General features: G+C 38.8%; 1 pseudogene; it reads left to right on the top strand.

Annotated features, from left to right (window-relative positions):
* The first annotated feature begins 12,328 nt into the window (after window positions 1–12,328).
* Window positions 12,329–21,670, top strand: LOC149744044 (UDP-N-acetylglucosamine--peptide N-acetylglucosaminyltransferase 110 kDa subunit pseudogene; annotated as a pseudogene).
* Window positions 21,671–23,574: the final 1,904 nt, after the last annotated feature.

The following is a 23,574-nucleotide window of genomic DNA, read 5'->3' as shown; positions in this document are numbered from 1 at the left end:
AGGGTGTGCCAGGAGAAAAAAATATCTGCTGGCAAAGGGAGACTAAGAGCAAATTCTCTTGGCCTCTGCTCTGGGTAGGAAACAGGTAGGAAATCTTGAGAATTCTGAACCGCCGATCTGTGTTCACAGTGTTTGGGTTGCAAATTTATTTGCGGTCTTGCAAACAGAAGCCAAGAAATTAACTTAAAATGCTCCCAAATCGGTGGTATCCCAAACACAAAACTAAACCCTTTCTGGAGAGGTAGACCCTCAACACAGGCCTATAGCGTTCCCACAGATAAAGTTTAGCTAAACGTGAGCTCATGATCTAAATTTACACAATAATGAAGAAATCAGCTCCAAGTGGAGAGAATCAGCAAAAACAATCAATACCAGAATGAAATTCCCAAGGCCATCCATCAGATGTTGGAATAATCAGGTGCCAGGCAGAACATATACATAAAACTAGAACTGAAACAAGGAGCAAGGATGTTTTAAAAGACTGGGTAGGATCTTTCAAACATTTTTAAAATACATGTCATTGATAAAGCTAAAAACTCGAAGGTCGTGTAATACAGCAGATTAATCGTGGAGAAGAGTGAAATGATGCTGTTTTTTAAAATATGGCAGATCAGATTTCCTGCCTAATTATATAAGTTGATTTATCTTAAAAAATACACAGTATTTTAAAGACTTATTGGCTGTAAAATAAGTTGAGGGTATTTCAAAGGGCTTCTCTGCAAAGAAAAGTGAGAAGTAGCAAAACACAGAAAGTCGAGGGGAAAAAATGTCAATATATACATTGCTATAGGGTGAACTAAGCCTTAGGCCAGCAACTATGAGGAGGAGCTGACCCTTAGATACGTACAACTAAGCTGGAACCTTCAAAAAGTTCAACTATTTATAAGTAAAAAGATTTATTAAAATGAATAACCAAGTGTTTTAATTGACATCAGAAGAGTAAAACAATAAACCCTGAGAACATAGAAAAATAGACAAAGATATGAGCAGAACTTAATAAAACAGAAAAAAGTATAAAATTGAGGTGATTTAGTAAGTCAAAAGAATATTCTTTGAAAAGATTTAAAAAAACAAAACTTTGATTAAGCAAAACAAAAACGTAAGTAAATAATATACAGAAAGAATCAGGACAATGTTATAGCAGAGAGTACAAACAGAGAATATATGAAATGCCAGTAAATTTGAACATTTCTGTAAAGTGGACAATTTCCTAGCTCCTAAAGTTTACCAAAACTGACACAAGAGGAAATTTGTAGCTGGAGTTCTTGCACCAGGAAAGGAATTAAGTCAATAGTTTACAATCTTTCACCAAGAAAATACCAGACCCGGCCAGATCATTTGGGAGGTGAATTCTATCAAACTTCTGTTAAACAGATAACATCAATATTAACAAAGAAAAACTTCTAGAGAGTAGCAAAGGAAGAATGCGCCTTTATTCATCTTATGAAGTCTATATAATCCTAATACTGAAAACAGATTAGGACTGTAAGGAAAAAGAAATTTACAGGTCAAATTTACTTGTAAATATAAAAGGAAAAATTTAAAACTATGATATTAGCTACCCAAGTTCACTAGAGTAAGAAAAAGCATGAGCAAGTTAGGTCATCCAATGAATGAAAAGGTAGTTTAATGTCAAGAATATATATCAATAGATTGAAATCACCACATTTTATTTCTTTCATCTGTCTCTTTAAAAAATTGGTAAGTACTTATATTGATCTCTCTTGTAGTAGGCACTGTGCCAAGTCACTTACATATTTACTCCTTTAAACCTTCTATCATCCCTGGGGGAAAGTTCTATTTTGCTTCCATTTCTTAGCTAAGACTCTAACCCCCAGGAAAGGAAAGCAACATTTGTAAGTTTTTGTGGATGGTCAGTGACGGGACCAGTACAGGAACATCCAAAGTCTGTGCTTGGAAACAGTGCCCCATGTTGACACTCACATTACAGATGAAAGGAAAGGAACCATGCACTTACCATATAGATTAAATCTCACATTACAGGTTAAAGGAAAGGAACCATGCACTTACATTATAGATTAATACCCACATAACAGGTTAAAGGAAAAAGAAACATGTGCTTCTCTCAAAAGTTGTAAAGTTGTAAAGAAGGCATATCCATTTCTAAATATATTTCCCAATTTCTTTGGCTTGTTTTCTGACCTTTGTAGTGCATTTTGCCATGAGGAAAATTTTAATTCTTATATAATTAAATGTATCCTTTTTTCTTTGTATCTTTGTATTCCTCATGAATAATTTATTTCAAGTCTCCCAGGTTTCTGATACTTTTACACTTTCATTATTTTTTAACTTTTAACTCGTTGCTGTATCTAGAATTTACTAATTCTATGATAGCTATATTTTCCCACTTTTGTTGAATAATTTTTGCTGATCCAAAACGTGAATTTTATTTTCATCTCAATTCCCTTATGCTCTTGCATCTAATTTTAAGATGCTTCCTATTCCACTGGTTGTTTTGTCTATCTAAAACAAAATGCTACCTTAAAAATAATGTAATTATAATATAATAAATGTCATTAGTAAACAGAATACAATATATGATAAATAACATAATATAAAATAACAAAATATAATTTACCATATAACAAGGTCAAAGGAGAGCAAAACTATACAATCACTTGAAATATCCCCCAAAAGATATTTTATAAAATTCAATATTCATTTGTAATTTAAAAGAAAGAGTAAAATAGGGATTGATGAATGCTTCCAAAATAAGAAGAAATTATATGTCTAAAAGAGAAAGAGGTAAGTGGTAGACTTTAGTGACACTGGCAATAAATGCAGGACAAGAGGAGGATGCCTGATATAATGTTAAAGAAAAAGTATTATGTAACATTGTTTTTGCAGCACTGATGAGTTCAGTGAAAAGAGAATCTCATAGAAAAGAGTATCTCGTTCTTCTTAATGTATGTGCACTTGTCCATTGCATGAGCATAACAGCTTATTTAACCAATATGTTACTGATCTGCATCTGGAGTTCTAGGTTTTCATGGAATTTTATTATGCACAGTTGTTTCAAACACTAGGACTTCCTCTTATGTTTATATCTTTTGAAAGAAACAATATCTCCACAGATGATTTATCCGTGCTGGCTGCTAGCTGACTTTGGGTACTTCTCAGTTCTTCCCTTTACCTTCCTAGTCAATATGAAAAGGGAAGGCAAGAAGGTCTCCTGTTTAGAGACTGTAAAGATAGGTCTTGGTGATAAAGTCTTGGTGGTAAAGGCTAAAAGTATTAACCCAGAACAAATGTTTTTCCAGCTGTAACTGTGTGTGATTCCCTTGGCTTGATTCCGTAGAGGATGTAAGACAAGACTGTAGAATCTGCCCTCAAAGTGCTTCCGGTGGGACGAGCTAAGTCAAGTATGGTGGCATATCTAATTCAAGACAAAATATAACGTCTCCTTTTCTCCCCTGGCAAAACTTGGTGGAGTGAATGTAGAAGTCACTGTATGCTTTAAATTAAAGCAACACAATAAATCTTGTATTGGAAGGTGCTTATTCTGGTCTCTTTGTGGAGACGAATTGGAAATTGTCTAGAAGAAGGAAAATTAGGTTAACCAAAGTTAAACTCATAAATAATTGAGCATTAATTAAATATCTGTGGTCTATGTTTCTCTTTGATCATAATTTCTGCCAATTTATAGACCTCTTTGATACCTGATTAATCCTTGTCAAAGATGCAGTTAACAATGATTATTACTGTGTATTAGGTTTTGCCTGGGCCCTGAAGAAACTATCCTAAATCACCAGCTATGATTGTCACTTGATTTCCTCACAGAGAACAATCAGAACTCCTTGTCTTAAGTGGCTTGGGATGAGAAACTAGTTAGTCTCTTAGATACTGTTAGAGGACCCTACAGAGCCCATTGGTGAAAGTTTGGAAAACACTGGGCTTCTTAAAATTGATTCTTGTAGTGCTTCAGGAAAGATCACTGAACCAAAAGGATAACGGTGTTTCTGGTTCTGTTGTTAGTGCTCTCCATGGAAACATTGCTGAAGCTTCTGGACTCAATTTCCTTCCCCATGTGTGAATGTCACTGAAAATATCCAACTCCATTCTATCCCCATGTAACTTCAGAAACTAAGCAAAATGAAGACTCAAAATTCATTTCAAATAATGAAATGAATATATAATGTAGAATGGAACTGGGAAAATACCTGGTTTAAATTCTGGAAAGTACCAACTCTACAATTCTGGATAAGTTGCTTAATCTTGCTTAGTCTAATTTAATGCCCATCTCACAGGATGTTATGATGATTAATTTAATATCTTTGTATAACATACAGTGTTACATAATTTCTTCTTGTTTTTCTTGAGTAAATTCATATCCTTAAGCAACTCACTGTAAACAACAGTTACTTACTTGCTTAAATTACTCTTATCTTCTATTATCAGCTGAATTGTGTCCTGCTCAAGTTAATATGTGGAAGTCTTAACCCCCAATACCTCGTAATATGACTGTATTTGGAGATAAGGCCCTTACATAGGTAATTGAGGTCAAATGAGGTCAAATGGGTGGGCTCTAATCCAATATGACTGGTGTCCTTATAAAAAGAAAATATTAGGACACAGACATGCACAGAGAGAAGACCATGTGAAGACAAAAGGAAAACATGGCATGTACAAACCAAGAAGAGATACTTGAGAAGAAATCAATCCTGCTGACACCTTATCTCAGATTTCTAGCCTCTAGACCTGTGAGTGAGTAAATTTCTGTTGTTTAACCTCCTCAGTCCCTGGTACTTTGTCATGGCAGCTCTAGGAAACTAATACAACTTTTTGTGGCCTCCTTGTCTCAAGTTGAAAGTTCAATATTTGGCATCATAGCTAGGAAACAAAAATATCATCTACATTCCTTGTTGTAGTCTTTCTTCCCCATTCTCATTGCTAGTAATTTCCATATTTGGGTCTGTTTTCTGTGCCTTGTAAACAGAGCGTTACGCTCATTTCTGGTCTTACTGCTAATATACAGTAAATGTACAGATACTGAATAGATTTTGGAGAAGTGCAACATATAGTTGGCACATGTGTGTATGTGTGTGTATTCATATAATTTATACTTTTTCTCTCTTTTTTTCCTTTGGTGTGAGCTAAGATTCTCTGCTTTTGTGACGAGTACTCCTGAATACTAATCCCTGAATTTAATTCACCAAAAATTGCCAAAAATAATAATAATATGGGGAAAGAGAGAGTGATAGAGGGAGAAGAAGAAACAATCAGGCAAGGGCAGTACTGTGAATTATTAGGGTCTTATTAATAAGATTATGTTAGTCTAGAGGAAATGACCGTAAATATCATCAGTGAGCCCAGTTGGTCTTTACTGACTGCTAGACACATCCCTGAGTTCTGTTCTTAGTCTCCAACTGTATGATTACTGCTGTCTGGAAGTATTATTTGAACAACTAAAGTCACTTAATGGAAAAGGAATATGTCTTTAGAGAATCAACAGTAATTTTTCTATCTGATTAAAAAGGACTGTTGACTGTCTGGAAACCTCAGTCATATTTGTAAGCAGGAGCGCATTGGCTATTAAAAGTGGATGATGTAAAGAGATGAGCAGAAACTTTGGCGATAGGTATACGTGGATTTAATTCTCACTTCTACCACTTGGCAGCTGGATAGCCTTAGGCAAGTTTCATACCTCCCTGAAATTCACTTAATTCAGTCTGTAAAATGGCATAATAACTTATTATAGCATCCTTTTAGGAATTTTAAATCAGTTCTTGAAATAAAAGTACACAATATATAGACAAGTATGGATTCCTCAATAGGTGTTTGACCTTTCATTTCTCCAGTATCCCACCCGCATCAAATAAAGAAAAATACTTTTTAAAATTTACGAATATTTCATTGTTCTAAAGGTAAAGCCATAAAAATAGAAATAATCAAATGGCCTACTATCATACCATTAGAAGAAAAAAAAAATGGTGTTCATGAGAGTTCCATATTAGAATACAAGTTTTCCTTAGGTACCTGTTTATGTATGCTATTCTGCTCTTTACAATAAATAATTATATTTAAAAGACTTAATTCCTCACTTTTAAGACCTTATTAGTTTACAAATTACATATTGACCTATGCTAAATTTTATACCAACCCATGCTAATGAATTCAGTACAGAAAACAAAAAACACTGCACTCAAGCAAACTATATATATATATATATATATATATATATATATATAACTTAAATGCATTTATATCCTATCGTGTCTCATAAAGCATTGTGGTATCTCAGCGGAATACAGACAATCAAATATAATGGCAAAAGCACTTAATATAAACAGGGCCAAGGAAACATAGACAGAAGATGAAGAAAAGATGAGGGAAATGTGAACAGGAGGACGTGTAGTTAATCGAGTTGTATGTTTTGACCTTAAGATTCTCTGTGTGGGGACTTCCCTGGTGGCACAGTGGTTGGGAATCCGCCTGCCAGTTCAGGGGACATGGGTTCGAGCCCTGGTCTGGGAAGATCCCACATGCCGCGGAGCAACTAAGCCCGTGCGCCACAACTACTGAGCCCGTGCTCTAGGGCCAATGAGCCACAACTACTGAAGCCCGCGTGCCACAACTACTGGAACCCCAGCGCCTAGAGCCCGTGCTCTGCAACGAGAGAAGCCACAGCAATGAGGAGCCCGCATACCACAATGTAGAGTAGCCCCCACTCGCCCCAACTGGAGAAAGCCCATGTGCAGCAACAAAGACCTAACACAGCCAAAAATAAATAATAAATAAATTTATTTTTTAAAAAAAGATTGTGAATAAAACAACATGTAAATAATTGGTTACAAAGCCACGTTATTTGAAGGTGCCAGACTGCACATTAACAGTCTGACACAAAGGGACAGCACAGGAAAACTATTCAAACATAAAGATTTTTAAATCTTTGCAGTTTGAAACCTTTTAGAGCAAGTATAATGAGCTCGACACACATTTCAACACTCAACATGTTAATCACATGTTCAAAGTATGTCTCAAAGTCATTGGAAATAGTTGCTGTCTCTGTCTCTGATATGTAAAACAGATCTGTGATGTGTAAAACTCAGGAGGTATTGATACCCACTTTTTGGCATCTGAACAGGAAACAAAGTTGTTTCGCAGTGATAATAAAGAATGAAGTAAGTGCAACAGTCAAATAAAAGACAAAGTACTGAAGGAATGTATTAACAAAACGAATCCAACTAAATTCTGGTGACCTGGGGCCTACGATTGTACACACTGCATGGAAATACCCCAGCCTAAATACTGGCATAGGAGGAAGAGTACTGCTAAGCCCATCACAGTATAATCCTTTTAAATGTCCCTTTCAAGGTTGTCTGCACTCAACACTGAGTATAGGAAATCTTCCCATCAGGCAGAAACACTGGCTGCCCAATGATTGACCAAGAAATTAACACACTAATGAATAATTGATGCTAATTTATTTCTATCCCTGACAACGGGAAACAGCACACACTCTGTGTCAATGATATGTCCTCTTTCCCACTTTTCTAAATGGTCAATTATGTTTTTCCCTTCATTGCTTTATATCATGTGTGGCAGGCATGATGGGAAATGGCTACCAATGGTTCTGTTATTGATTTCTACCTTCCTTTCACTGTGATTAAAGAAGATACTTTGTATGATTTCAGTTTCTTAAAAATGTATTGGTACTTGTATTGTGGCGTAACATATGGTCTTTCCTGGAGAATGTTCCATGTGTACTTGATAAAAATGTGTATTCTGCTGTTGTTGAGTGGAGTGATCTATATATGGCTGTTAGGTTTAGTTGGTTAAATGTGTTATTCAGTCCCCCTACCTCTCTACTGATCTTCTGTCTAGATGTGTTATCCATTATTGAAAGCAAGGTATTGATCTCCAACTATTATTTTAGAACTATCTATTTCTTCCTTCAATTCTGTCAATGTCTGCTTCACATATTTGGGGGATGTTTGGTACATATATGTTTATAGTTGTTATATCTTCTTGATAGATTGAACTTGTTATCAACATATAGTGGCCTCCTTTTCCTCTTGTGATAGTTTTTGATTTAAAGTTTATTTTGTGTGATATTAACGTAGCCATCCCAGATCTATCTTCCTTCCTTCCTTCCTTCTTTCCTTCCTTCCTTCCTTCCTTCCTTCCTTCCTTCCTTTCTTTTTCTCTCTCTCTCTTTCTTTCTTTTTGTTACTATTTGCATGGGATATTTTATTCTATGCTTTAACTTTCAACCAACTTGTGTCTCTTGTAATCAAGTGAGTTTTTTGCGGACAGCATATACTTGGATTATGGTTGTTTTTAAAGTCCATTGGCCAATATGTATATGTTTATTGAGAGCTTAATCCACTTACTTTTTCAAAAATTACTGATGAGGAAGAACTTAATTCTGTCTGTTTCCTGGTTGTTTTCTGTATGTCTTATGCATTTTTTGCCGCTTATTTACTCCATTACTGACTTCTTCTGTGGTTTGCCGATTTTCTTGTAGTGAACTCTTGATCCCTTTTTCATTTCTTTTTGCATATAGTCTATTGATATTTTCTTTGTGGTTATCAAGAAGATTACATTTACCCTTCTAAAGTTCAACCAATATCATTTGAATTGAAACCAACTTCAATAGCACAGAGAAACTCTGTTCCTCTACAGTTCCATTCCTCCTCTTTACATTATTGTTGTCACAAATTACACCTTTATACTTTGTGAGCCCAATAACATGGACTTATAATTATTTTATGCATTTGTTTTTTCAATCATGTAAGAAATAAAAAGTAGGGTTACAAGCCAGTAGCGCAATACTGGCTTTAGTATCTGCCCATGTATTTATCTTTACTGGAGACTTCTATTTCTTTATACAGCTTCGAGCTGCTGTCTAGTGTCCTTTCATTTCAACCTGAAGGTTCAATTTAGCATTTGTCATAGGGCAGTGTTAGGAAGTTGTAAAACAAACGCCCTCAGCCTTTGTTCATCTGGGAATGTGTTAATTTCTCCCTAAGTTTTGAAACCATTTTGGCCAAATATAGAATTCTTGGTGGACAGTTTCTTTCTTTCAGCCCTTTAAATATGTCTGGCCTCTTGCTTCCGTGGTTTCAGATAGAAAATTAGCTATGAATCTTTTTGAGGATCCCTGCTTTGTAACAAATTTGTTTTTTCTTTCTCCTTTGGGAGAAAAGATTCTTTCTCTGTCTTTTGGCATCTGAGAGTTTGATTATACTGTTTCTTGTTGTGGGGTTCCTTGAGTTTCTCTTAGTCCTGAAATCAGCCAAAGATTTACAGCAACCACACACATACTGAACCAGGGAAGAGGCAATTGGAAAATGGCAGGAAAGCTTTGTGGCATTTTTACTTGCCCTTGCCCCATCCACTGTTAGTGTAGAGGTGGTCTTAAAGTGGTGGAGCCTTAATGCAGTGATAGTCTTAAAGTAGCGGCAGACCATTCGTAGTATGGGACCCTCAATCCTGCTTCAGGAGGGAGCAGAAGAGACCGTACTCTCAGATTACTATGTGTATCTGTTGTAACCTGTCTGGGAGCTACCTGAAGGACTGACACAAGATGCTTATCTCTGTCTTAGCTAACCTGGAACACAGTCTGGAAAAGCAGCGGTCATTGCTGAAAAAAAGTGCAAGGTGAACTAACAAAGCACAGATGGCTGGGGCAGAAGACTGTGCATTGAAATACAATAGACCACATAAGATGCAGGAGCAAAAGTTGGGGGAGATTCTTTGGGAACTTAGAACATACAAAAAGTACACATGTGTCCAGAGAAATTAGGAAAGCCGCATGCATACTCAAGATAAGATGCGTGTTCTGAAAACACCAGAGGAGTCTCTAAGCTTTCACCATGGGCTGAGCCCTGAACTCAGTGCAGGTCAGCTAAATGTTGAAGGAGTGATCCAGCAATCTGCACAATGGGGAGAGGTGTGTGGTTTTGAGTGTGCATGTGGATGTGCTTGTGTATATTTGTTTTTGTTTGTCTTAGGTGCAGGAATTCAAGGACATCTCTGTCAAAACATTAGCTAAACATGAACTAAAGGGACAGAGACTTCAGTGCCTACATACGATAAGGAGTCATTGCAAAGCTATTTTGGAAAGTCAAAGTCATTACAGTCATTGCAAAGCTAGTTTGGAAAGGTCCCTAAACAAACAGACTACTACAGCCTTCAACAATCAAAAGCCCAGAAAACCCTGGGAAAGTGGGAGAATCTGATTTCCATAGACACCACATTATAATATTTGAAAGCCAAATGTTCAACCAAAAAACTCACAAGGTATACAAAGACATGGAAAAGTATGGTCCATTTAAGAAAACAAATTAATTGATGAAACCATCCCTAAGGAAGCCCAGACTTTTCTCCATTGCATATTCTTGCCTCCTTTGTCATAGATTCATTGACCATAAGTGCATGGGTTTCTTTCTGGGCTCTCTATTCTGTTCCAGTGATGGATGTTTTTGTGCCGGTGCCATACTGTTTTGATTACTGTAGGTTTGTAGCACAGTCTGAAGCCAGGGAGCATGATTCCTCCAGTTGTGTTCTTCTTTCTCAAGACTGTTTTAGCTATTCAGCATCTTTTGTGTTTCCATACAAACTTGAGAATTATTTGTTCTAGGTCTGTGGAAAATGCCCTTGATATGTTGATACAGACTGCATTGAATCCGTGATTTCCTTGGGTATGATGGTCATTTTAACAATATTAATTCTTCCAATCCGTGACCATGGTATATCTTTCCAGCTGTTTGTGTCATCTTTCATTTCTTTTATGAGTGTCATATAGTTTCCTGGGTATAGGTCTTTTACCTCCTTAGGCAGGTTTATTCTTATGTATTTTATTCATTTTTGTGCGATTGTAAATGGGATTGTTTCCTTAATTTCTCTTTCTGATAGTTCACTGTGAGTGTATAGAAATACAAAATTTATATATAGAAATCTATTGTATCCTGCAAATTTACCAAGTTCATGTTTGAGCTCGAATAGGTTTTTGATGGTGTCTTTCAGATTTTCTATGTATCATGCCATCTGCAAACAGTGACAGTTTTACTTTTTCCTTTCCATTTTGGAGTCCTTTTATTTATTTGTTCTTGTCTGATTGCTGTGGCTAGGACTTCCAAAACCCTGTTCAATAAAAGTGGTGAGAGTGGGCATCCTTGTCTTGTTCCTGATCTTAGGGGAAATGCTTTCAGCTTTTCACCATTGAGTATGTTAGCTATGGGCTTGTCATATATGGCCTTTATTATGTTGAGGTATGTTCCCTCTATGCCCACTTTCTGGAGAGTTTTTACCATGAATGGATATTGAATTTTTTCAAAAGCTTTTTCTGCATCTATTGAGGTGATCGTATGGTTTTTAGTCTTCAGTTTGTTACTGTGATGATAAGAGACCTAAGACAGCTACAGAGGCTAAGTGACCTTTCCTTCCCTGAATGGGTAGGTATCCTTGTTCTGCCTTCTAATTGAGTTAGTATCTGAGGAAAGAACTGCCAGGTGTCATTCAGTTCACAATACACTGCTGTGGCAATATAGAAATGAATTTGCCTAAGTCATTTGGCTTTTCTCAATTATAGTAAATAAATATACTGAATGAATACTTCAACTTAAGGAAATGCTCTTAAAAATATATTAATGTAGGCAACTTCAGTGGAGAACTGAAAACAAAACAAAACATTCAGGTAAAGGGTTGAAATAAAAGTACACTCAGTTGTATCCAGTTTCCTCTTGTAAATCTCTCTTTTTCATTTGAGTGGACAGTCACTTGAGAATATCTGACTTGGGGCTAAGGAAATCTAAGCCTTCTTGGCCACACTGTATTCTCTTATGTCATTTACTAAAGACACCAGTTGGGTTGCTGAAAAAAGCGTGGGAAAAATCAATCCCTCACATCCAAAGGGCGGCTCTTGAAAATATGTGGGTTGTTGTAGTTATTTTGCTCTTCTGGCCTCAGAAGTTCTAATCTTAACCTTAGCCCCTCATGGAGAGAGACTTTGTAAACCAATTGCCACATTACTCATTATGTGACTGTTGAAAAAAGAGAAACCCAGCTCTTTTCCTGTGCTTTCAACCAGTTATCTTCTTCAAAAATCTGTTTGGATTGTTATACCTTAATCTTGCCTGGCAAGGGACTTACGGGAAGGTTCTTATTGTTTGAAAGTTTGGTGCCAGTATCTGCAAAGAAAGAAGAAAGATGTGTTTATCAAACATCCCAATAGTGAAGGTGTGTGAAAGCAACTTTTGAAAAGGTTAAACTGTCAGAGTTTAGCCGTATTATTACATTTTATTTTATTCCTTGAAAATAAATAATTATCAATGAATCCTTTCTAGATGTTCTAGCTTCCCAAAGTTCCCTGCATTCACATTCTAAGAGGAAAAAATGGTATTTTAAGTCACTGCTCTCCACCTTATATTATTTATAATCACTCCTCGTGACCTCTTCCTTCCAAGAAACGTGATCCTGAGAAGTGTCCTTTGTTTGTCTTTGTGGAATAAGTGATGAGGATGCATCCTGGAGACCTGTGAGATGTTCAACTTGTGGCATAATGAAACTAGGATGGAGAGTTGTGGAAAGATCTGGAAAGGTGGCTGGTAGAGTGTGGCCAGATGTGGGAGAAGAGAGACGTACAGAGAGAGGGAGAGGAAATTTTCAGAGGGAGAAAATGAAACAAATAATTAAATAAGTTTTGTTGTGTGGTGTGGGATGCAAGCCTTTCTCTCCCCCTTTCCTTCACAATGTCTTTGTTAAAGACTGTGTTTTTCATTAGTTTTACTAAGATAGGATTTGCCGTTTTGTTTGGATACTGAGAATGGACCCATGGAAACAGTTACATTTGGGTTATCTCTGACTGTCTTTAATGAAGAACGTAAATATTGGCCACACTATCTATGCACATGCTATCACCATGCCTTTTTTGTTCTCTGTTCATATATCTAAGTCCTCTTCTTTCTTTAAGGCCAATCTCAAATCTCATCTGAAATGTACATTTATTGATAGATTCAACCCATAATGAACTGTCCCTTCTTTGTCCTCCTTAGGCTCTGATTATTTATAAAAACTCATTTTTGAACTTAGAAGCTGTCCAATATGATATATTAGTTATTTCACCAGCATGTGTTATATCCTCAACACAATTATACGCTTTTGTGGGGCTGGGATCGTACATTCTGTAATTTTTCTCAGTACTTACACTTACTTTGATAAAAAGCGCATTCATTCATCTAAACATCATTTATTGGGTGTTAATTAAATATCTCAACTCAGTAAATATTGTTTGAATGAATGCATGCATGAATGAGGGAGTGTGCAATAGGTAGCCTAATGTACCGCCCAATGTGAGAAAACCAAAAACATAAACACAAAAGCAAGCCAAAAAGTGGACCAGGACTTTCTGTAAGATATCCTGCTTTTTGTTGGATGATGCCATGAAAATCAAGATGCTCCTGAAAGGTCTTAATAGCTGACCAAGAATAGTAAACAATTGAAATTCTCTCAGGCTTCTTCAACCCTATCACTGGACACATTTATACCTCTCAGGAATGATATTAAAAGAAGAGATTAATAAAGCTTTTATAGATGAGTTGATAAATCTCTAAAGATTTAAGTCTTCATTGCCTCCTAGGTTTTCTCTATTTTGGGTTTCCAAAAGATTTCAATAAACCACAGGATAATTAAAAATTAGACATTCTCTTTCTTACCTTGATGTTTTTTGATGGTAAACACCTTTTTATTGTCTCCATAGTGCTGCCCAATTTCCACCAGTACAGTACTTAAGTGAATTTTGCTCTGGATGGTCGGATATATAAGATGTAAACGAATTGTTCGTATATGTTTTAGAATTCTTCAAAAGGGCCTGGCCATGGAAATGCATTGAATATTACTTAAATAACTAAAGTAACTTCCTCAGAATTATTATTCTGTTCTGGTTAGGATACTCTCTGCTCTGGTTTGTTAAAATTTCCCTTTAGAGTGGTTTTAATTTTGTTTCTGATAGGGTCCTAGGATTTATTGCCACACCCATCCTGCATCTGTTTTTCTTTGAATTACTCTCCTTGCAGTTTCTGATTCATACAGGGCCTTACAGGTTAGTGACAACCTGGCCATCACAACGCTGGGAAGGACAGGCCTACTTTTCAGAGGTGTTGATGTTTTCTGTAGCTGAAGGTTTTCAAGAGATATCAATCTTCCTCACCACCGCCCTTGGCCCTCTTAATGGACTAAGCAGTTCCTCATGAAATTTCTGTAGGATATCTGTACCAACTTCTCAATATTGTTCCATCCTGAGTCTAAATTCCTGGCCTCAAGGTAATGTTAGATTTCTAGCTCCAGCCCCTATTTACATAAGGCCTATACTAAGGAACGGAACCCACAGACATCAGTCCGCTCTTCTTTCTCTGGATTTAATTTCTCTGTTACTTTCTGAAACATGCAGGTGTTCCTTTCTTTCTTTTAATCTCAGCTAGGTGCTTTTAACTTGTTCAAAATTGACCCAGAATTTACATGTGTCTCCAGTAAGAGGACATTAAATTGAGCTTAGTCTGCTATTCTACTGGCATGTTTGAGATCCAGATAATTTGCTACTTAACTGGATTCAATGACCTGTATATTTCAGGCATCTAAAACTCACCATGTTCCAAATTTCCCTCCTTATAGTTAGTAATTTTCTTGGGAATCTGGATGACATTAAATGGAATAAAGTTAGTGAGTGGCCCAGGAATGCCTGAAAGTTTGTTTGTCAGAGTGGCCAGGGAAAGTGAAGCAAGGAAGAAAAGCAAATGAAAAACAGAATCACATTATTATGGCTGAGTTTACTCCCAGGATTCCATGCAGAGCTCTCTGTAGACCTGGGTTGGGTTATAACTTATGCCAGAGCTCTACGTGGGGCTGACACCATCTCATGCCAAGCTCTCAGTTCTGGGCTCACGTCATCTCTGGTCCACTCTGTGGAGTGGAAACTTTGGAGGAATGGCCAATGTGTTCCGCGGCGTAGGAAGAGGGAAATTGTGAATGTGACTTTCTAAATTGTGGAGGAACTAACCACTGTAAATGTGCCTTGAACTATGTTGTTTAATTTGACCAGTCAGATCAATGACTTTCCCCTTGAATGAAATGCTGCTACGTATATGAGCAGAAAAACAAAACTGGTATAAGGAAGAGATAGCTAGTGGGAAGCAGCCGCATAGCACAGGGAGATGCGCTCGGTGCTTTGTGACCACCTAGAGGGGTGGGATAGGGAGGGTGGGAGGGAGGGAGATGCAAGAGGGAGGAGATATGGGGACATATGTATAACTGATTTACTTTGTTATAAAGCAGAAACTAACACACCATTGTAAAGCAATTATACTCCAATGAAGATGTTTAAAAAAAAAACTGGTATAAGGAGATGGAGAGACTGGGAGTCTTATTTTCCCACCAATTAACTTTGCCTCTGACCATGACCTTCCCTTTGAGTCTCCTAGACTTTGGGGATGATCGCAGCCCCTTGGGTTGGGTGACGGCAACCCCATCTTCACTAGAACCTCTATAGTTAACTTTGATTTTTCCCACTCCGTCTATCCATCCCATGTATGCAGTCAGACATTTGATCTTGGACTTTTCCTGACAAAATATGCTTGAATATAACCATTTCTTTTCACTCCCACTGCTACTGCTATTGTCACTGCCTTAACTAGGGCTTTATCTTTAAGTTCTTTATATAAATATATAAATATCTATATGTAAATATAACATACAAATAAATAAAATATAATATTAATTCTGATGATTTTGAAGTCTTTTCTTGATAAAGACTTTTCCTGATAAAGATACACAATATCTTATATAAATATTTTTGTATTATCTGTTCTTTTCTTAGAATTTTAGCCATATGATTCTATCTCTTGGTTTGTCTAGAACTTTTTGATTGAATGCTGGCTATTTTATTTGGCTTTTTTTGTTTTTCTCAGTGGAAACGTTGTTTTGCTTCAAAATATTTTATTCTACCTGGAAGTAGCAAATCTTCAAATTACAATTTTTTAAATGCTTTCAAATATCAATACTATAGGTGTCACAAAATCTAGAAAAATGACATTTAAAAATTAACTACTGCCAGGTGTGTCTCTATAAAACTTTTCCCCCACTCTTTTAGCTATATATTCTTTAACTGCCTCCTCATACCACAGTTTATGTATTTTCGAAATAAAATTTTAAGAAATAAACTTTGCAGTTTTTAGACATAGGTTTCTTGTAACATGGTTGATTAGAATTTGCTTCTAGTTATTAATAGTTTAGAAAAGTTTATTTCAGCTTCACAATTTATTATTGATAATGTCACATTAATTTTCATTGTTAACTTTGAGAAAACCTCTATGGATTACTTCCTCATAAGTATTTACTATTATAAATGCATTACTGATTTCAGTACTGCTATAGGTCTGTGCATTACAGGGATTCTGATAAAATACACCATTCCATTACACACATTGTTGATGGAGTATATTCATTTATTTATTTATTTTTGGCTGTGTTGGGTCTTCGTTGCTGTGCGCAGGCTTTCTCTACTTGCAGGGACTGGGGGCCACTCTTCGTTGCGGTGCACAGGCTTCTCACTGCGGTGGCTTCTCTTGTTGCAGAGCACGGGTGCTAGGCACGGAGGCTTCAGTAGTTGTGGCTCGCAGGCTCAATAGTCGTGGCTCACGGGCTCTAGAGCGCAGGTTCCGTAGTTGTGGCACACCGGCTTAGTTGCTCCGTGGCATGTGGGATCTTCCCGGACCAGGGCTCGAACCCTTGTCCCCTGCATTGGCAGGTGGCTTCTTAACCACTGCGCCATCGGGGAAGCCCCTGGAGTATATTCCTGACAGAAGAAAATTTCCGTTTTGACTAAGCATTGATGAGAGCTGAATCTTTGACTTATCTTTCACATGCCTGATGATTGAAATAATTTTCCACAGAATAGCTTCTGGTTTTGTACTTTTCAGTTGTTTTTTTCTTCTTCAAACGCACACGCTTTGAGAGCTGTGAAGTGCAAGACATGGCTATATTGTAAGGTGGTTTTTGTCCTTATGCTTCTGTGTCTTGTGCTAGGTTAAGTCAGTAGAGTAGTCAGTATGAGTACTGGAAGTTATTCCTGTAATGGGATAGTATATAGTCAATTACATACGGCGGTGTCTGAAAATCACATAATAGCCTCACTTAAAACATCTCCTTAGGGCTTCCCTGGTGGCGCAGCGGTTGAGAGTCCACCTGCCGACGCAGGGGACACGGGTTCGTGTCCCGGTCCGGGAAGATCCCACATGCCGCGGAGCGGCTAGGCCCGTGAGCCATGGCCGCTGAGCCTGTGCGTCCAGAGCCTGTGCTCCACAACGGGAGAGGCCACAACAGTGAGAGGCCCGCGTACCACAGAAAAAAGAAAATCTCCTTAGCCAGATTTCAAAAAAGCCTGTGGCCATTCCAATATGATCCAACATAGCGGAATATGATAGAAGGAAAATTGGCAAAGAAAGAGACGCTGGTCTTACCTGATGGAAGTTAAAATATCTCACTTTTGACAAGTTTGCAAAAACTTATAATTCCATGAACTAATTCCTAGGGTTCTTCATAGGACCTAAAAAGGAACCCATAGAGTTGTGGAACAACAATAGAAGCTGCTGTGATGAGAAGCCCGGGCACCGCAACAAAGAGTAGCCCCCGCTCGCCGCAACTAGAGAAAGTCTGCACGCAGCATTGAAGACCCAACGCAGCCAAAATAAAAATAAATAAAGATAAATAGATTTATTTTTAAAAAAGTAATACTCGGGTTTGAGGCATGAGAAATATGATGAGGAGAAATTAGCTAATCCTTTCAGAACTTTTAAAATATCAAACTCAGTCTCTAAGATTTGAGCATTATATACAACGTTGGTTACTTATTAGTGGTTTGGGAAGGCCAATTTAAAATTTTCTGATCTTACTGTATTGAAATACACGGCCCTAATGTTTTCCACATTGACTACGTGAATGATGAAGTAAAGTCAATCATGTATTTCCTTTCCAACTGGACAGAAAACAAAAATTTAAAAAGTGTTTGGACTACTGACTTTTGATTTCTTCTAAGGCAAGTGTACAGGTAATTTTTATTCCCTGATTAGGAGAAAAATGGTGGAAGAGGGCAGGGTTAAGAATTAAGATTTCAAGAGCGTGAGAGGTAGATGGCCAACCAGAGTTCCTAAGGTTCGGTGCCTGTAACTGTTGCCGCCGCTTAAGGCTGCCAAAGCAGTGGTACGGCTGCTGCCCTCGTATTTGCTACCTCTGGAAACATTCTTGCCAGTAGTGGCGGCAGCGGGACTCAATTACCCCCTTTTCTCACTCTCTCCAGAAGCTCCAGATGGCGTCTTCTGTGGGCAACGTGGCCGACAGCACAGAACCAACGAAACGTATGCTTTCCTTCCAAGGGTTAGCTGAGTTGGCACATCGAGAATATCAGGCAGGAGATTTTGAGGCAGCTGAGAGACGCTGCATGCAGCTGTGGAGACAAGAGCCTGACAATACTGGAGTACTTTTATTACTTTCATCTCTACACTTCCAGTGTCGAAGGCTGGACAGATCTGCCCACTTTAGTACTCTGGCAATTAAACAGAACCCTCTTCTGGCAGAAGCCTATTCGAATTTGGGGAATGTGTACAAGGAAAGAGGGCAGTTGCAGGAAGCAATGGAGCATTACCGGCATGCATTGCATCTCAAGCCAGATTTCATCGACGGTTATGTTAACCTGGCAGCCGCTTTGGTAGCAGCAGGCGACATGCAAGGGGCAGTACAAGCTTACGTCTCTGCTCTTCAGTGCAATCCTGATTTGTACTGTGTTCGCAGTGACCTGGGGAACCTGCTCAAAGCCCTGGGTCGCTTGGAAGGAGCCAAGGCATGTTATTTGAAAGCAGTGGAGACGCAACCGAACTTTGCAGTAGCTTGGAGTAATCTTGGCTGTGTTTTCAATGCACAAGGGGAGATTTGGCTTGCAATTCATCACTTTGAAAAGGCTGTCACCCTTGACCCCAATTTTCTGGATGCTTATATCAATTTAGGAAATGTCTTGAAAGAGGCACGGATTTTTGACAGAGCTGTGGCAGCTTACCTTTGTGCCCTAAGCTTGAGCCCAAATCATGCAGTGGTACGTGCCAACCTGGCTTGTGTATACTATGAGCAAGGCCTGATGGATCTGGCAATAGACACCTACAGGCGAGCTATTGAATTGCAACCACATTTCCCTGATGCTTACTGCAACCTAGCCAACGCTCTGGAAGAGAAGGGCCGTGTTGCCGAAGCAGAAGATTGTTATAATACAGCTCTGCGGCTGTGCCCCACCCATGCAGACTCTCTGAATAACCTGGCCAATATCAAAGGAGACCAGGGAAACATTGAAGAGGCAGTTCGCTTGTATCGTAAAGCATTAGAAGTCTTCCCAGAGTTTGCTGTTGCCCATTCAAATTTAGCAAGTGTATTGGAGCAGCAGGGAAAACTGCAGGAAGCTCTGATGCATTATAAGGAGGCTGTTCGAATCAGTCCTACCTTTGCTGACGCCTACTGTAACATGGGAAACACTCTAAAGGAGATGCAGGATGTTCAGGGAGCCTTGCAGTGTTATACTCGTGCCATTCAGATTAACCCTGCACTTGCGGATGCCCACAGCAATCTGGCTTCCATTCACAAGGATTCAGGGAATATTCCAGAAGCAATTGCTTCTTATCGCACTGCTCTGAAGCTTGAACCTGACTTTCCTGACGCTTATTGTGATTTGGCTCATTGCCTGCAGATTGTCTGTGATTGGACAGACTATGATGAGCGAATGAAGAAGTTGGTCAGCATTGTGGCTGACCAGCTGGAGAAGAATAGGTTGCCTTCTGTGCAGCCTCATCATAGTATGCTGTATCCTCTTTCTCATGGCTTCAGGAAGGCTATTGCTGAGAGCCATGGGAACCTCTGCTTGGATGAGATCAGTGTCCTTCATAAACCACCGTACGAACATCCAAAAGACTTGAAGCTCAGTGATGGTCGACTGCGTGTAGGATACGTGAGTTCTGACTTTGGGAATCACCCTACTTCTCACCTTATGCAGTCTATTCCAGGCACGCACAATCCTGATAAATTTGAGGTCTTCTGTTATGCCCTGAGCCCAGATGACGGCACAAACTTCCGAGCGAAGGTGATGGCAGAAGCCCATCATTTCATTGATCTTTCTCAGATTCCATGCAATGGGAAAGCAGCTGATCGCATCCATCAAGATGGTATACACATCCTTGTAAATATGAATGGTTATACCAGGGGTGCTCGAAATGAACTCTTTGCTCTCAGGCCAGCTCCTATTCAGGCAATGTGGCTGGGCTACCCTGGGACCAGTGGCGTGCTTTTCATGGATTATATCATCACTGATCAGGAAACTTCACCTGCTGAAGTTGCTGAGCAGTATTCTGAGAAACTGGCTTATATGCCCCATACTTTCTTTATTGGTGATCATGCCAATATGTTCCCCCACCTGAAGAAGAAAGCAGTCATCGATTTTAAGTCCAATGGGCACATTTATGACAATCGGATTGTGCTGAATGGCATCGACCTCAAAGCATTTCTTGATAGTCTCCCAGATGTGCAAATTGTCAAGATGAAATGTCCTGATGGAGGAGACACCGCAGACAGCAGTAATACAGCTCTTAATATGCCTGTCATTCCTATGAATACTACTGCAGAGGCAGTTATTGAAATGATTAACAGAGGACAAATTCAGATAACAATTAATGGATTCAGTCTTAGCAATGGACTGGCAACTACCCAGATCAACATTAAGGCTGCCACTGGAGAGGAGGTTCCCCGTACCATTATTGTAACCACACGTTCTCAGTACGGGTTACCGGAAGATGCCATTGTGTACTGTAACTTCAATCAGTTATATAAAATTGACCCATCTACTTTGCAGATGTGGGCAAATATTCTGAAGCGTGTTCCCAATAGTGTACTGTGGCTGTTGCGTTTTCCAGCAGTAGGAGAACCTAATATTCAACAGTACGCACAAAATATGGGCCTTCCCCAGAACTGTATCATTTTTTCACCTGTTGCTCCTAAAGAGGAACATGTTCGGCGAGGCCAGCTGGCTGATGTCTGCTTGGACACTCCACTCTGTAATGGACACACCACAGGGATGGATGTCCTTTGGTCAGGGACACCCATGGTGACTATGCCAGGAGAGACTCTTGCTTCCCGAGTTGCAGCTTCCCAGCTCACTTGTTTAGGCTGTCTTGAGCTTATTGCTAAAAATAGTCAAGAATATGAAGACATAGCTGTGAAACTGGGAACTGATCTAGAATACCTGAAGAAAATTCGTGGCAAAGTCTGGAAGCAGAGAACATCTAGCCCTCTGTTCAACACCAAACGATACACAATGGACCTAGAGCGGCTCTATCTACAGATGTGGGAGCATTACGCAGCTGGCAACAAACCTGATCACATGATTAAGCCTGTTGAAGTCACTGAGTCGGCCTAAATAATGACTGTGTGCACAGGAGAATTACCCTGTACCTGAGCCTCAACCTTCTGGGGGAAAGGGAACTACTTTTTCCTTATCCGTACAATACCATGTTGCAGATGGGTGACAGACAATGATAAGAAATAGCACAGCCAGACTTGCTTCCTGCATGATCATGATCGTGATAGGGAGAGACACAAGAGATGGGAAACTGCTGTTCCACAAGGAGTCTTCATAGAATTTTGCAGCAGCCAGGTGTCTGGAAGGTCTGGAAGGTAAGTCTGGAAGGTCTGATCTCCCTTGGTCTTCCATGGGATGGATGGTTAGTGTGGAAGGGAGATAGAGATTGCCCAGCCGTTTTGTGATTATCATGGATTGATTGAGTCTTCTGGATTAATATTTTTCTTTATATTTTGGGTATTGGAGCTTTTAAAAATGTTTGGTTTCAGGTATTTTTATTCATGTGAAGTGTATATGATTCTCTTGAGATAAGGTTTTAAGCTAAAATATTCCTTGTTTTAGTTTCTGAACTCTACAGATAAATGGGGACTTTGCTGCTGTAGTCTTTTTATAGGTTTTATAAACCACTTGAGCCTACATCAGTCATTTTAGTTTGTGACATAATGTTTGGAACTATCAGTGCTTTGTTGGTTTATAGATGATGGCTTAAATTCTTTTCCTGGTCCGTTTCCTTCTTCCCTTCCCCCCACTTTAAAAATTCTCCTGTAACTTGGCGAACAAAAAACCAAGTCTGATTCACAACCTCCCAGAGTGTTTCTCTTAAACACATCTTCTGATGCCAAATGAAGTTTCTTAGGAGCGATTATTAATTCTGAAGGGCACAGTTGTGGTACTGTCACTGATGATAATAATAATGGATTTTTGGCCTAGAGTTTTGACCTATTTCACCAGTGTTTTACCGTTGACTGCCCCTCTATGCTGCTTCCAAAAGTGATAGTGTGTGTTAAGATTTTTACTTTCATTGCTAAAGTTTGTTTTTTTTTTAGTGGGTCCTGTCCTTCCTTTTTCTTTCAGCAGAAATGAAATCCCAGGTAAGTATAAGTATTCAAATATTTGATCAGTAAGTCACAGTTATCTCCAGTACATTAAATAACTTTCATCAAAAAACATGTTATAGGTAAAAAGCTCTGAAGGACCAGCTATGTATATGATAATTATGTTTCAGACTTTCTAGGGTATTATATATAATAACTTGTCTTCTGGACGTGGTCTTGAAGTCTTTATGGATTCAGCCTCAGTAGTAGCGAACTGCACTGCTACTTGGTTTGGAGTACAAATTAGACTTTAGCCCTCCTGGAGGCTGAGTTTTTGGTACTGAAAACCATAGGAATGAAATTATTGTATTTCAACAAAGGATCGAGGGCTTGAGGCTTAAACAAGGCAACATATGTTTGGGAAGCAGTCAGCCTTGAGAGCAGGTAAGGACATGCCAGGCATGCGGCCGCCGCTCGAAGGGACTGTCCCTACTTGTTCCCCTCCTTGTTCCATTCCATGGGAGATAAATCACCAGGGCCCAGAGATCAGAAAGAATGTAAAATGAGACAAACAAAGCTGTCTCCCCCCTGCACATGCAGGTTATTTTTGATGCTTCTGGTTTTATGGGTTTTCTCCCAGGGAATTTAACCTTGAGCCGAGACAGTCTGTAGATAATGTAAACCACCATCTGGCCACCTTCCGATTTCTAGTCTATATAATCTGCAACTGTAGCATAATAAAATTTGCCTTGCAACCATCAGTTGTCTTGGTCCTTCTGACCCCATCCGTCGGTGCTACTTCAGTTCCTTACCCCTTCCCTTCTGACCCTGGGCGGTGAGATCCTCTTTCTCCGGCTGGTCCGCGGCAAGTGGCACTCGAACAGGGACCTGAAGCGTGAAGGCAATTAAAAGAAAAAGAAAGTGCAGGTAAGAGAACCCTTATGCAAAATATGTGTGGCCACCAGTAAAAGTGAAACTAATAGAGGCATAAGGCAATAGTCAGAAGTAAAATAAGATGGGGCAGAAGGGCTCAAAGGAGTGTGAATTATTTGCTCAGGTTTTACTTTCGATGCTTAAAGCTCGGGGTAATAAAGTTTCTACCTCACAGTTGACTGAATTTTTACAGCATATCCA

The sequence above is a fragment of the Delphinapterus leucas genome, unplaced genomic scaffold (genome assembly GCF_059928025.1).
Source record: "Delphinapterus leucas isolate spDelLeu-1000000601 "Yukka" unplaced genomic scaffold, BTC_Dleu_Yukka2 spDelLeu_asBTCV2_sq25, whole genome shotgun sequence".
In the NCBI taxonomy this organism is placed as follows: domain Eukaryota; kingdom Metazoa; phylum Chordata; class Mammalia; order Artiodactyla; family Monodontidae; genus Delphinapterus; species Delphinapterus leucas.
The sequence above is the reverse complement of the archived record's forward strand: the minus strand, read 5'-3'. Positions and strand labels throughout refer to the sequence as shown.